Below are 12,460 nucleotides of genomic sequence, written 5' to 3'. Positions count from 1 at the left end.
TCTTACAGCAGAAGAACACCTCACAGTTTTAGTAACATTGCCCAAATGTTGCGATGATTTGGGGAGTTTTACTATACTTAACTCATATAGAAAACTAAATAAGACACTAAACCAGTGATACTAAACTGTACATATGTAACTCAGATTGGAATTTTACTTGGTGGGTTGGATAACCAAATGCCAAAAAAAAACCAAAAACAAAACAGGAAATGAACTCTTGCCTCCCTTAATGTCACTGTCAGACTGTGTGAACATAGGAAAATCATGTAGTTTTCAATGATCCAAGTGATAACTTTCCCACCCGCTGATGTGCTGACTCGGGGATTTGTTAATTTTCTTCACATTTGAGCATCAGGAAAATAAACTCTGAAGTCTCTGTTGTATTCATTTCTAGGAGACAGTACAACCAAAGGGGTTGGTAGGAAAAACAAAACAGAATAAAAAAACACCATCACCAACAGGAACATCAGCATCAACAACAAATGCTCAGAAAACATAAGATGGATAATTTATATCAAAGAGTAGCAGAGACGAAAATAGACCCAAGCAAGTATGCAAGAGATTTGCTCTGGCCCTACCTGAATTTTTAGGCAGGAGTTAACAAGGCATGAACTTGCCTAGCTAGCCAAAGAGCAGGAAAAAGAATAAGAGCCCAAATGAGGCAAGAATGTAGTTCTGATTGCCCTTGAACACAGCAGTCAGTACCTGAATTCAGATGCATGGATGTACACTGAACCAGATTTATACAAAAATCAGTGTTAGAGATCTAAGGAAATGTTATCTGTACTGTTTTCACTGCTCTGGGTAAGTAATAGGGGTGTTTGTTATGATGGCACTTTTGTCTTTCGGTCGCTTGTAACACTGAGAAACTAATTCCACTTTCTATTTTCCCCTCTCTGATGCTGTCTCTCAACCAAAGTCCTCAACAGCATAGTTTTAGAATGACTAATACCCAAGCTTGAGTGACTGCAGTAACCTCACATTCCCTTTTCTGGTGCAACTTGCATAGCACAAATTCACATACTTCGAACTCAGCCTCAAATTCTTCACATAGTCGTTCTGCTCCTTCCACCCCAGACCATCAGCACCTCACAATGACCTCATGTTACCTCCAAAGTGTTGCATCTGATGTACTCTTGAATGAAAAGGATGGTGACAAATAAGGAGGAAGGAAAACAAGAAACCTGTCATGGTCACAGGTTTGATTCACAGAGCAAACACAACCAGAGAGCACACTGCTTGCTGAAAGTTGTGACCAATGGTCACCTTGTATTTTTGTACATCGCTTAAGGGCTTTTAAGGACTTCTTCAAACAAATCTATGTAACTGAATGTTAAATTTTAAGTGGAAGAGGGGCAGTGGTTGGCTCCATATAGGCTATCTACAGATGGACAACACAGAGGAATGGTATCTGCCCAAATCCGGTGTGCCTCAAGGATTTAGTGGGAAAGGCAGCCTTGTTCACATCCCTCCCATAAGATTAATTAATGTTGTGATACAGGAAGAAACTAGTAATGTAGTCAAAGTTGAATGCTTTGGCTGTCATTTGATCGCGCATGGTGATGATTTTACTAGCAAAGTGACTATGCACTGAGACGCTGTTTGTGCTTATTGCTCATCATTAACACGGTCTCCATGGGAAAGATCTCAGCCTCATCTGTCAGATAGACAACACTGGTTAGATTCTCTAACCTCACTTAAGCATTTAAATCCTAATGTAGGTGCATAGATTCCCATGGAAGGAGCTAAAACAGATCATCACTTACCTAACTATACATAAATGCCTAAAGAAAACAGGGAGGTAACTAGGAACAAACATACGTCTCATTTCAGGCACTCAGATTAGGTGCCCTTCTTTCTTGTTTGTTCATTAACACCTTTCCACTCTCTCTGCTCAGTGCACAAGAACAAGGCAGGCACCACAGATTTTTGGGAAGTTTCTGCCAGGACCTGAAAGCTTTCAGGTTTCCACAGCACTATGCAGAGGAGCAAAATGACTGTCTTCACAGACAATATATTTGAAGTGAATCTGCATGGAAATGAATGATGAATGGTTGTTTTTATTTTAACTTGGTGTTTATGAAGATTGCCTAATGACTTGTAATGATTTTCAACATTTGCAAAAGGAGAAGAGTCACATAATTCCAACCGTAAAGAAAGGCAATTGGCTTGTTTATGCCTATAATATTCCATTAAAGAGGCAATATCTGCTTTGTCTCAAGAGAAGCCCCAGCTTATTTATGCTTACTGTTAGGGCAAATATTAGTTAGCACCAAAATGGGATGCAGTTAAGTGTAATGCCATGTCACCAGCATTGCTCAAATTATAAACAAAATAATTGGCAATTACTTTGAGGCAGAACTGGGTTGTTTGTTTAAGTAGCTCCACTGTATGTCCATTCACAGTTTGCCTCCAACAACAGGATTTCTAGTGTAAAACACAATGTTTGTACATTTGAGGTACAATCTAAGCATGCTTGAAGATTATAAGAGCCAGTTTGCTATCCACTGGTCATCACTGCCCTTTATTAGTGGTGTGATATCACACCTTTCCCTTATCATCTGGTACATAGCTAAAGACGGTCAGGATGTTTAAAGTCTTCTTAACATTAAAAAATAAATAAATGAATAAAAATTTACCCAAGCTAATCTTTGCTACTCAGAAACTTACTGTGCTTTCTTACTAAAGTTCAGTATCACACATTTTGTGCACCCTTTTTTTAATAGCTGAATTCACTAGCCAAAAAAAAACATTCCAGGATGCATGAAATTTTTTGCTGTGCCAGTGCAATGCATCATTCTGTCCTCTGGTTACAGCGCATCATGAGAATGCAACTCAGTTGGTGAACCAGCCAAGAGGGGATAATAGGCATATGAAGTACCTGAATCACAACTTGGATTGGGCACATCATCTACATTCTCAAAGAGGAACAACTGGTGTTTCTCAGGGGTTCGCTTCTGATAGAAGCTCAACTTTTCCATGTTTTATTGAAATATTTCTTCTATTGGCAACCCTGTTTGACACCTAGGAACAGAAAATGTTTCATCCAGAGCAACGCCACATTCCTTAACATGTCATTTGGAAGAATCAAATTGCAGTCATTTGACCATAAAAAACTGACTTCTGCCCAGGCTAAAAGCAACAATGGATTCCCAGACTTTTCCATACATTGCCTAGCTGCTAAAGTTGCAAAGCTACTCTGAGAGCTTCTTGTATTTATATTGCTATGTACCTATAGAAGCAGGTAGTAGCTATAAGTTTGTTATGATAACATTATTATTCCCTTAAAATGTGTATTACTGAATGAATTTGTCAATTTACTTTTAAATATACCTCTAAATTTCCTAGATCACTCATTTTAGCTTGCCAAGTGGTGACGTCAGTCATGATCACTTAAACATATTCTCACCTTAATGAAATTCTGGTTTCAGAAGAAGTAGGCAAACTACAGATAATTTTTTTCCTACTATATTTGAGATACATAAGAACAGCTGTGCTTTCTAAGAGGTACCTGTGTACTATGAGAGATGGCAGTCAGCACAATTTTTATAAGAAATCAACGATATCTCACTGAAAGATGTATTTGCTCCCCAAAGCCTCTGCCTTCAGAACCAGATGCCATGCCATTGACACCATTACTCTCGAAATACTGAGAAGCTATTTTGTCAGCAGACAGCAAAATGCTGCATCCCCCATTCACCAGTCAGCACAGCAAGTGACCTTTTTGCTACCCACAGAGGCCAGCAAATGCAGATTCTTTCAGATCAGTGTGGGGAGAAGCCAGGGAGGAAATCCTCATTCCCTGCCCTTCCTCAGCAAAACAATGAGCCTCTTCATTCGCATGCTTTCCTGGTTGACAGCTGTTGCAGGGAAAGAAGTAGTCTCTGTAGCTGCATTAGCAAAAATGCTTAAATTAAGGTTGGGTTTATCTCAACTAAGCCTACATTTGCATTTTTTCCTGATTTTAAAATATTGCAACTAAAGGCAAGTTTCTGTCATTATAGTTACAAGATTCAATGTGAAAACAGTTAAATCAGCATAAAAGCACTTGAGTTCCATAAAACATCTCTCTTTTGCTCCAGAGGTGTAAGCTACATGTTAATAAACACAGACATACTGTAACAAATGGAGACTTTTCCAGGGCAAAACGGAGCTCTGAGGGCCATAGCAAACCCTCCTCCATTTCTCTCTCACTACCCTGCAGTGTCACTGACAATTCTCATGTGCCCAACTTCTCCTTGGTTCCTTGATCTGCTGTTCATCAGCACAGCAGGGCCTGCTGCATGATCTAACATAGCTCTCAGTGCATTTGATGAGACTGTGACCATGAGCTGCACAAATCCTCCCCTGCTTCCCAGCTGCCCCATCTCCAACACTGCATGCTGTCCTGGGCCAGATTCAAATAAACTATTTTCCTTTCCAGACACCAACATCACTAAAACAAGAAAACACACATGTGAAGACTGGAGCAAAGTACCAAATCATCTCCACTATAGCGACTGAAATCAAGCGCAAATCTGTCACCTCTGACACCTTCTGCTCCCATCTACCTCACTTGATTCTCCCCTTCAAAGCCTAACTGATTCACTAAAAGTGTTATTACAGGCGGACAGTTTTATTCAGTCATCCTCTGATAGTACATCCTAAAGAAGAAGGATGATCAGTAACTTTAAAACTATTGTTATCCAACAAACTTTAAGAACCTGTACAATTAGAAGTCAAATGCATCAAGAGAAGGTACAGCTCTAAAAACCAGGAACTCGGACTGCACTCAGAGTGCACCCTGCACTCAGGGTGTCTCATCTGGCTCATGTCACATCATATTTTAAGTAAGTATAGATATATATAAACATAGGTGTTTTAGGAAAAAAAAAAAGCAACAGTAGAAGCACTCAGTTTTGGCTGTGGTAGCATTATTTTCATATTATTTGACTTCCTCATTTCTTTTCTGAGCACCCTTAGATTTACCATTAACACAGCTATTTACTTCTATCTTCTGGCTAAAGGTTGTGCACTACTTTCCAAGTTAGCAGTAAAATGACAGGCTGATTTTCAGAAGTACAGAGTACCTCTTGGAGAGCAGAAAGAGCTGCTCCCTGTACCTGACTGGCAGCAGCAGTTTAGGATGAGCAGGACACAGCTGAACATGGCTAGTAGCTGCCTCACAGTCCTGCACTTCTGCAAAGCATGGAACTCTAAAGACAATATGCAAAAACCAAAAAAAAAAAAAAAAAAAAAAAACCCAAAAAAACCAAAAAAAAACCCCAAGATTTCCTCTGCATTAGAACTACATACTGTTTGAAGTGGGCTAAGCTAAATCTTCTGCGTTGACAGTTTATTCCAAATCTGTGATGGTTTAATTTCCTATAAATTATAACTTCAGCTCCAGATTTTCAGAGCCTCTACCGTTTGGCCTTTTTTTTCAGTGACTGCAATGCTCTTGCAAGTACTCATCCCGTTTTTCTCTCAGTGGCTTCATTTCAACAAAGTCTAACATACCTGTTGTCCTCCTCTACTTGTACGCAGTAGAGGTGGAGAGGACATGAAGGAATACTGAATGGGAACTGGGCATGCTTTACCCTTTCTCTAACTGTGAATTTTCCTGGACAGTGCACTTTGCCCCCCACCACTTGTGCCACCTGCAAAGAGCAAACACAGCCATTTCCAGAGGCTGCTTAGAAGCTTTCCAAGTTATCATCATACACTTCAAAGGTATTTTAAGACACAGATGGGTGTATCAGAATGTGCAACAACGACAAAGCTGGGCTGCCTGGGATGTTTTGTTTGTGTCGTATGAAAACCTACACAGAAAAAATTCCAGCAATGCTTTATCAACACAGAGCCCTCCAGCAACTGAAACACACTTGATAACCAGAGGAGCAGACAATATCAGCCAGTGAGTACTGGGGCCTTCATTTAAGGTCACCCAAGCAGAAGCTCATCGCTAGAGAGTGAAGCTCATCCCCAAAGACCCACAAACAATAGCTTACTACAAATGCAACATAGAGAGGTTTTTCAATATGATGCCAAGTGTATGGAAATCCACGTGGCTTAAGAAGAGGGATCCTTTTCTCCCTGAGCAGACTCAATTCCAGTCTGGAGCTGACCTTTACAGAGGAGATGCTAGCTGAAGACAGTGGGGGAAAAAAAAGCAGACACCCCCCTTCCCAAACCAACATATCTCTCTGATGGAGTTGGATCAAGTGGTGAAGGACACCTGCCTGTAACGAGGCTTGGTGGTACAGAACGGCCCTCACAATGCTGCTCTGTCACAGGAGCTGTCTCAGTTGCCAAAGTGCCTGCTTATGCGTATAAGTAGATTTGTTGAGATTATACAAGTTTGTTCTGTGTTTGGCACGGAGATTGGACAATAAATAAGGCCTGTCACTCCCACAGCATGATGGGAAGAAAGAGATATGCTGAACAACTGCCTTCTTCACTCTGCCTTATTCACCAGCTGTTTCAAATGAGGAAAGGATTTGTTCTTGAAGTCACGTGGGAACAGGAGAGGGAAAAGGGGACAGGAAAGACTGTACTACTAAAGACAGTTATGGAAATGTGCAGTGCATTGAGTTAACATTTCTTATTCCAAATGTTTCCCATAGTACCATTTCCAAAAAGTTTATCTTAGGGCAATAAAGTTCTCCTAACACAATTTTTCATGCTCTGTTTTTGTTGTTGTTGTTGTTTTTAATACAGAGAAAAAAAAATACAAATTACAGTTTCTGGCTTTGTAACACTGTCTGTTCAAGCATCAGCAGGGTTAGACTACTGAATTTTCCATAGTGCAATATCTTCTACTCAATACAAGAAATCCATCTATACAACAGAGAAGGACATACAGGCAAGAAAGCAATACGTTATCCATGTGGACACATTCTTTAGACAACCAAGCTCAAAGTATTGCAGGATATCTCCAAGAGGTTGCTGAGAGCCAGGATCCATGTGACCTCTATGGATCAGCAACAGGACTGGTATGATTACAGTATTTCATATGTGTGCACATCAGACCTCCCAAAGGTATCTGAACTCACTGAACTACTTCAACCAAATTTGAGAGTTAAAGTATCTTATAATTGGTGGAGTTTCTGTAGATTTAAAAGAAACTTCCTACCTGCTCGCTCTCTGAAAGACAGGAAAAATAAACTCTTTCATGAGAAAAAGCAAATCAGATCAGGTGGACTCAAGTTACTACTAAAATGTTAGTTGCTTCTATTAAAAAAGAAAACAAGCTCAAACTACAAAAACAAACAGAGCCTGTCTCCATTGACTACTGTTTGCAATCTTGCTTTTGGAGAAACATGGACTAAACTTCAGTCTTCTCAATTCCTTAAACTTGCTAAACTTTTGCCCCGTATGTTCCCACACATCCCTCCCAGTGACTCATGGACTGCTATGTCTAAGACAGGATCCTGATCTCTTTCTTATTTCCTCTTTCCTTAGCCCAGTCATCTCAAGCACCCTCCTGCTTGTAGACTCTCACAACTAACTGACAGGCCAGCTGGTGGCATTATGAATAGCCTGAAAGACTGTTTCTTAGTAATCTTTTAACCTAAATAAACTACTTCATACTAGACTGTTTGTCTCCAACTTTCATAAACATGCTGTTCAACAAACTCTGGATTGGAATAGGGCTGTCTAAAGACAAATAGGGCTACAAGTTTCTGCAAAATCTTTCCTCTGAGCTGGGGATACAAATATGTGAAGCTGTGCACTACTTTTAACGGTCACCAAAAGTCATCCTAAGAACAAATCTGTGGGCCTAAATGTACTACCTGGAGATTGATACCTTTCCTAGCACTTTTTTTTCAATTGTTCAAAACCAGGAAGGAGCTGAAATATTTTGGTCTAAAGCATTATTCTGGAAAAAGTATCATCTGGTCCCCTAGGATCCAAAACCTCTCTTTTGGCAGTAGCAAGAGTCTAAAACTCAGTCTAGAATGATTTTTTACTGTTTTAATGCACCAGATATCCACCTTTCAAGCAGAAAGATTAGCCATGTAGTCCTCTATGTTGATCACAGAATCGCCCAGGTTGGAAGGGACCTCAAGGATCATGAATATCCAACCTCCCCGCCACAGGCAGGGCCACCCACCTCCCCATTTGATACTAGACCAGGTTGCCCAGGGCCCCATCCAGCCTCTCCTTGAACACTTCCAGGGATGGGGCATCCACAGTCTCTCTGGGCAGCCCATTCCTGCACCTTACCATTCCCATAGTAAAGAACTTTCCCCTGACATCCAATCTAAATCTTTCCTCCTTCAACTTAAAAACATTTTCCCTTGTCCTGCTGTTATCTACCCTTTCAAAGAGTTGACTCCCCTTCTGTTTATAGGCTCCCTTTAGGTACTGAAAGGCTGCAATGAGGTCACCCTGCACCCTTCTTTTCTCCAGGCTGAATAAGCCCAGCTCCCTCAGCCTGTTATGCCATTGATAAAGATTTGGATTTTGGATTTGCCAATCAAAATCTGTGTCTGCCCACCTGCATTTTATTCCATCTCCTAAAGGACTGTTTGATAGGTGTTAACCCAAAAGATAAACAACTTCCTAAAGAGATGCACAGGTACTTGCCTTCACCATAGAAAAAGAAATTGCCTTTTGCTGTACCCTTCCCTGCTGCAGCATAATACAGATCAGTCTGGTTTAGAAACACAAAAAATCCTCTCCACTGAGATAATGACGCACAGATGCAGACCAATTGATTAAATAATCCAAATCCACTTGGTATAGAAGAAAAAGTTAGGAAATTCTATACACATAATTTTATAAACCTTGGGAGAATAGAGCAAGATCTGGGGCAGGATATCTGCAAACTGCAGACTGCAGAGATGAGCTGTGAACTGCTTTGACATTTTCTTTCATGATGCTACATAAATGAGACTGGAGTACACCTGTCCTAAAGCTTTTTTCTTCATCTCCTTACACCCCTCTGTGCTGGTAACAGCACTAAGCTACAGCATCCCTCAAGAAAAACAAAGAAAAATATATTTTTAAACGTACAAGCATGCTCCCTCATACTGAATAGGAAACAGAATGAAAAGAAAAAAAGGAGTAGGACTGAAATGTAGTATTCCTTAATGTCAAGGGAAGAAGGCATTAAATAACTGGTGCAGGCGTATTTCCCTTTGTTAACACACCCAGCATCTGTGTTTCTGTTACTTGCTGAGACGAGGAATCCCTCCCAGTTGTCCCAGCATCTCAGAGTCCTGACAGAGTAGGAGATGGAGAAAATAGAAAAGGAAGAGCAGCTGTGAGTTTTCAAGCATGGCTTCAATTTGTTCCGGATGCCCATGGCAAAAGACCCTCAATTTTTTGGCAGTAACCAGCCTGAACATGTTTTCCTTGATTTATTCCATGATGTCAAATGGCACGTTAATGACAGCATGCCCACATACAGCAGATAACCCTGAGATTGCCTAAGATCCATTGATACCCATCAAGCCAAGTACACAGAACTTTACATCTTTTTTCTTCCTAAAATTACCACAAGGCTTAAGTGGACACACTGAAAACAGACTTTGAGTCCGAAGAGCAGATGCGTGCAATGATATACTCTCACTAAGAGCTGCTAAGGGGATAAAAGAATCAGACCAGTGAATCATCTCACCCTATTTCTGACTGCAGTGGCCAATACAGAGGATCTTATCAATGGTGAAATAGATCAGTTGGTGACAGAACATCCTGGTTAGTCCCCAAGTTTACTTTTGACTGCTCACTTTGGGATTGATATGCACCCCACTGCATTGGAGTTCTTTATTTCTCTTCAGAAGGTTAGACTGCCGTTACTTAAAGAGCATTATTTCTGTTTAATTTGTTTTGCTGGAATTCCTCATTTCACATTTGCTGCCTCTCCCACCTTGCACAGTTCTGTCAGATTCTTCCATTAGTGCTGTCTGTGGCAGTTACCGTTCTTGATATTGTTGCCATGCTAAAAGTAACCTGAATTTCCTTCTCTCTCTCTTTCCTTCTCTCTTACACTTTGCCCTGTAAGGACTTAATATCCCCAAGTCAAGTAGATAGTCCTACCTCAAACAACTAATAACAGTGAGAAAACTGTTCCTGCCATGGGGATAAAGGCTTTACAGAAAGTACTCCTAAACACTCAAATCCCTTTTTCAGTTCAGCATCTTCACAGACACAAACAGTGCTATACCAGTTAGAACAAAAAGGGAGCAAGCATTTGCATACCTAGGCTCTGGAAGTCTTTTAAGAAGGTCAACTTCTGAACCCCCTGCAGCTGCCCTGGGACCTCCCACCATCACCGGCCCCTGCACTGATGTCACTGTGCCCTGTCTTGTTTCTGGTTTTCACACATCAGGACAAATTCAGTAGAGAATCAAGGTCTGCCAGAAGGACAGAGATTTCTTTTGAACCTCAGATGGGAGAGAAGGAACAGCACTTCAGTGTGCCTCTAATTACAGCCACCATGACAGTTCATATGTGTAGCAATAAAAATAACCGTAAACCTACCTAATCATTAAAATAAAGTAAACAGCTCCTCTCTGTATCATCATACACAGGTACTGGAGTTGCTAATAAACCAGGAAGAGCACTGAGGCACTGGAGGTGCATCTTCCCTATCTCCACAGTTTCTTAAACAACTTTAGAGGCATATTTTTATTAAGTATATGCAAGGCAGATGATCTTAAACCTCAAAAAGAGTCTGTATAATAATTGTGTGCTCTTCTAATGCTCTCCAAAGGCCTATTCGGAGTCCATTCTGAAAGAGAATAATATATCAAGAACTTCTGCGAACTTCCTTCTAATGAACACATGCCAATTTGAGACCAAGAATTCTGGCCTCAGAGGACAAAATAACCACTGCTCTTAGTCTCTGGGTGTTTTGCTACTTTATTTCAGAGTGATTCAAAATCTAATTAAATTTCTAAACTCTAATGAAATTACAGAAGAAAAATCATTTAGGATTATATTATATACAATTACTCACAGCTGAAAATTACAGTTAGCCTCTTTCACCAGGATAGGGTCTCCTGAGAAATCCTTGTTACTCATATAACATATAAATCTGACACTACTCCCACTATTTACAGGTCAAAGGTAAAAGCAGAATTAATTAAACATATATATCCTGCCCAGTGGCCAAGTGGCAGAGATGGGTAACAGGGGGTTGGTAATGATGACTGTGCTTGAAACTACATTTCCCAGTTTGGTCAAGAATTGGAATAAACCTACTCCAAAGTAGGAGATTATTAAGTCTGGCTTATTCTGATTAGTGCCCTTCCTCACTAGAGGTATGCTCTGAGCAGGAACAGCAAAGCATACATGCAGTGCACAGCCAGCCAACCAAGCTATCTGAAGCAACTGGCAACAGGATAAACCAAGCAGCTTTAGAGAGTTCAGCCAAACAACTCATATTTAAATGCTTAGTTTATTCTCTGAAGTAAGAGACCAATGAGCTAGGCTAGTGGAAAAAAGCAAGTCAATGTTTATGTTGTTTGTTTATTCCTTCCATAATAGGTTCTCAGGATCTTAAGAGCATGGGCTCATTTGCTGATGACGTACAAAAGCACTGAGAATTTCTAACCAGGATCCCGATACCTTTTACCTTCATCTGGTGCAAAGAATTTTGGTTTTGGAGTTTCCAACTCTGATTCTAGATAAAACCATGAACAATAAGAGAACCACAGCAAATTACACGTGTGCATATCTACACACTCACAATGCGTCAAACCATTAACAAATACTGTGGTTATGGGTGCCACATTCAATCAGTTCTACTTATGCCTCACAAAGCAAAATGGGCCATAAATTACTGCCACGTTAGAGAGTCCATGGGTCATCTTCATTTGTATTTTTAGTGCTTTGAGAGCCATATCTGTAACCTAATGCTGTGTTTTCCTTATTCTTTCACAAACACCTGAAAGCCACAAATGAGATTCTTCATTCATATCTTGCCAAATCAACTAAACGGTGCCCATCTGCAGTCATTTTTTCTGCCAAGCTGGCCTTACATATGCAGCCACTAGCACCCCTTATGGCCTACAATGGCCCCATTAAAAACAGACTTCTGGAAGGAGGGCTTTACAGCTGTAATTTTCTCAGCAAAAAAGATATTTCATCCAGCCTGTAGATGAAAGAATCTTCTGAGAAACTACCTTACAAAGAGGAGGAAAAAAGTATCTAAGAGGTTTTCTCTTAAAAATTTGCACTCAAGTTGTGTTTCCAGTTATTTTGATTTCATTATACAAGCAGCCACATGAGATGAGGGTAAAAGATTAACCTAAAGGAGAAAAGCACATCAAGAATCAAAAAGTAAAAGCAACACGGAGACCTTCCAGAGACTGTTGGGTGAGGTGGGGAGTAGGCGATGTTTTGTGTCTTCCATCCCTAAGGAACAGACCTGAAGTGAGTTTGGAAGTGTGAGTTCATTTAACAGAATATATTAATATTTAGTTATGTGTTTTACTGCCATTTGATTTTGCAACAGATTAATGTGTTT

The sequence above is a fragment of the Gallus gallus genome, chromosome 6, assembly GCF_016699485.2.
Source record: "Gallus gallus isolate bGalGal1 chromosome 6, bGalGal1.mat.broiler.GRCg7b, whole genome shotgun sequence".
Classification (NCBI taxonomy): Eukaryota; Metazoa; Chordata; class Aves; order Galliformes; family Phasianidae; genus Gallus; species Gallus gallus.
The sequence above is the reverse complement of the archived record's forward strand: the minus strand, read 5'-3'. Positions refer to the sequence as shown.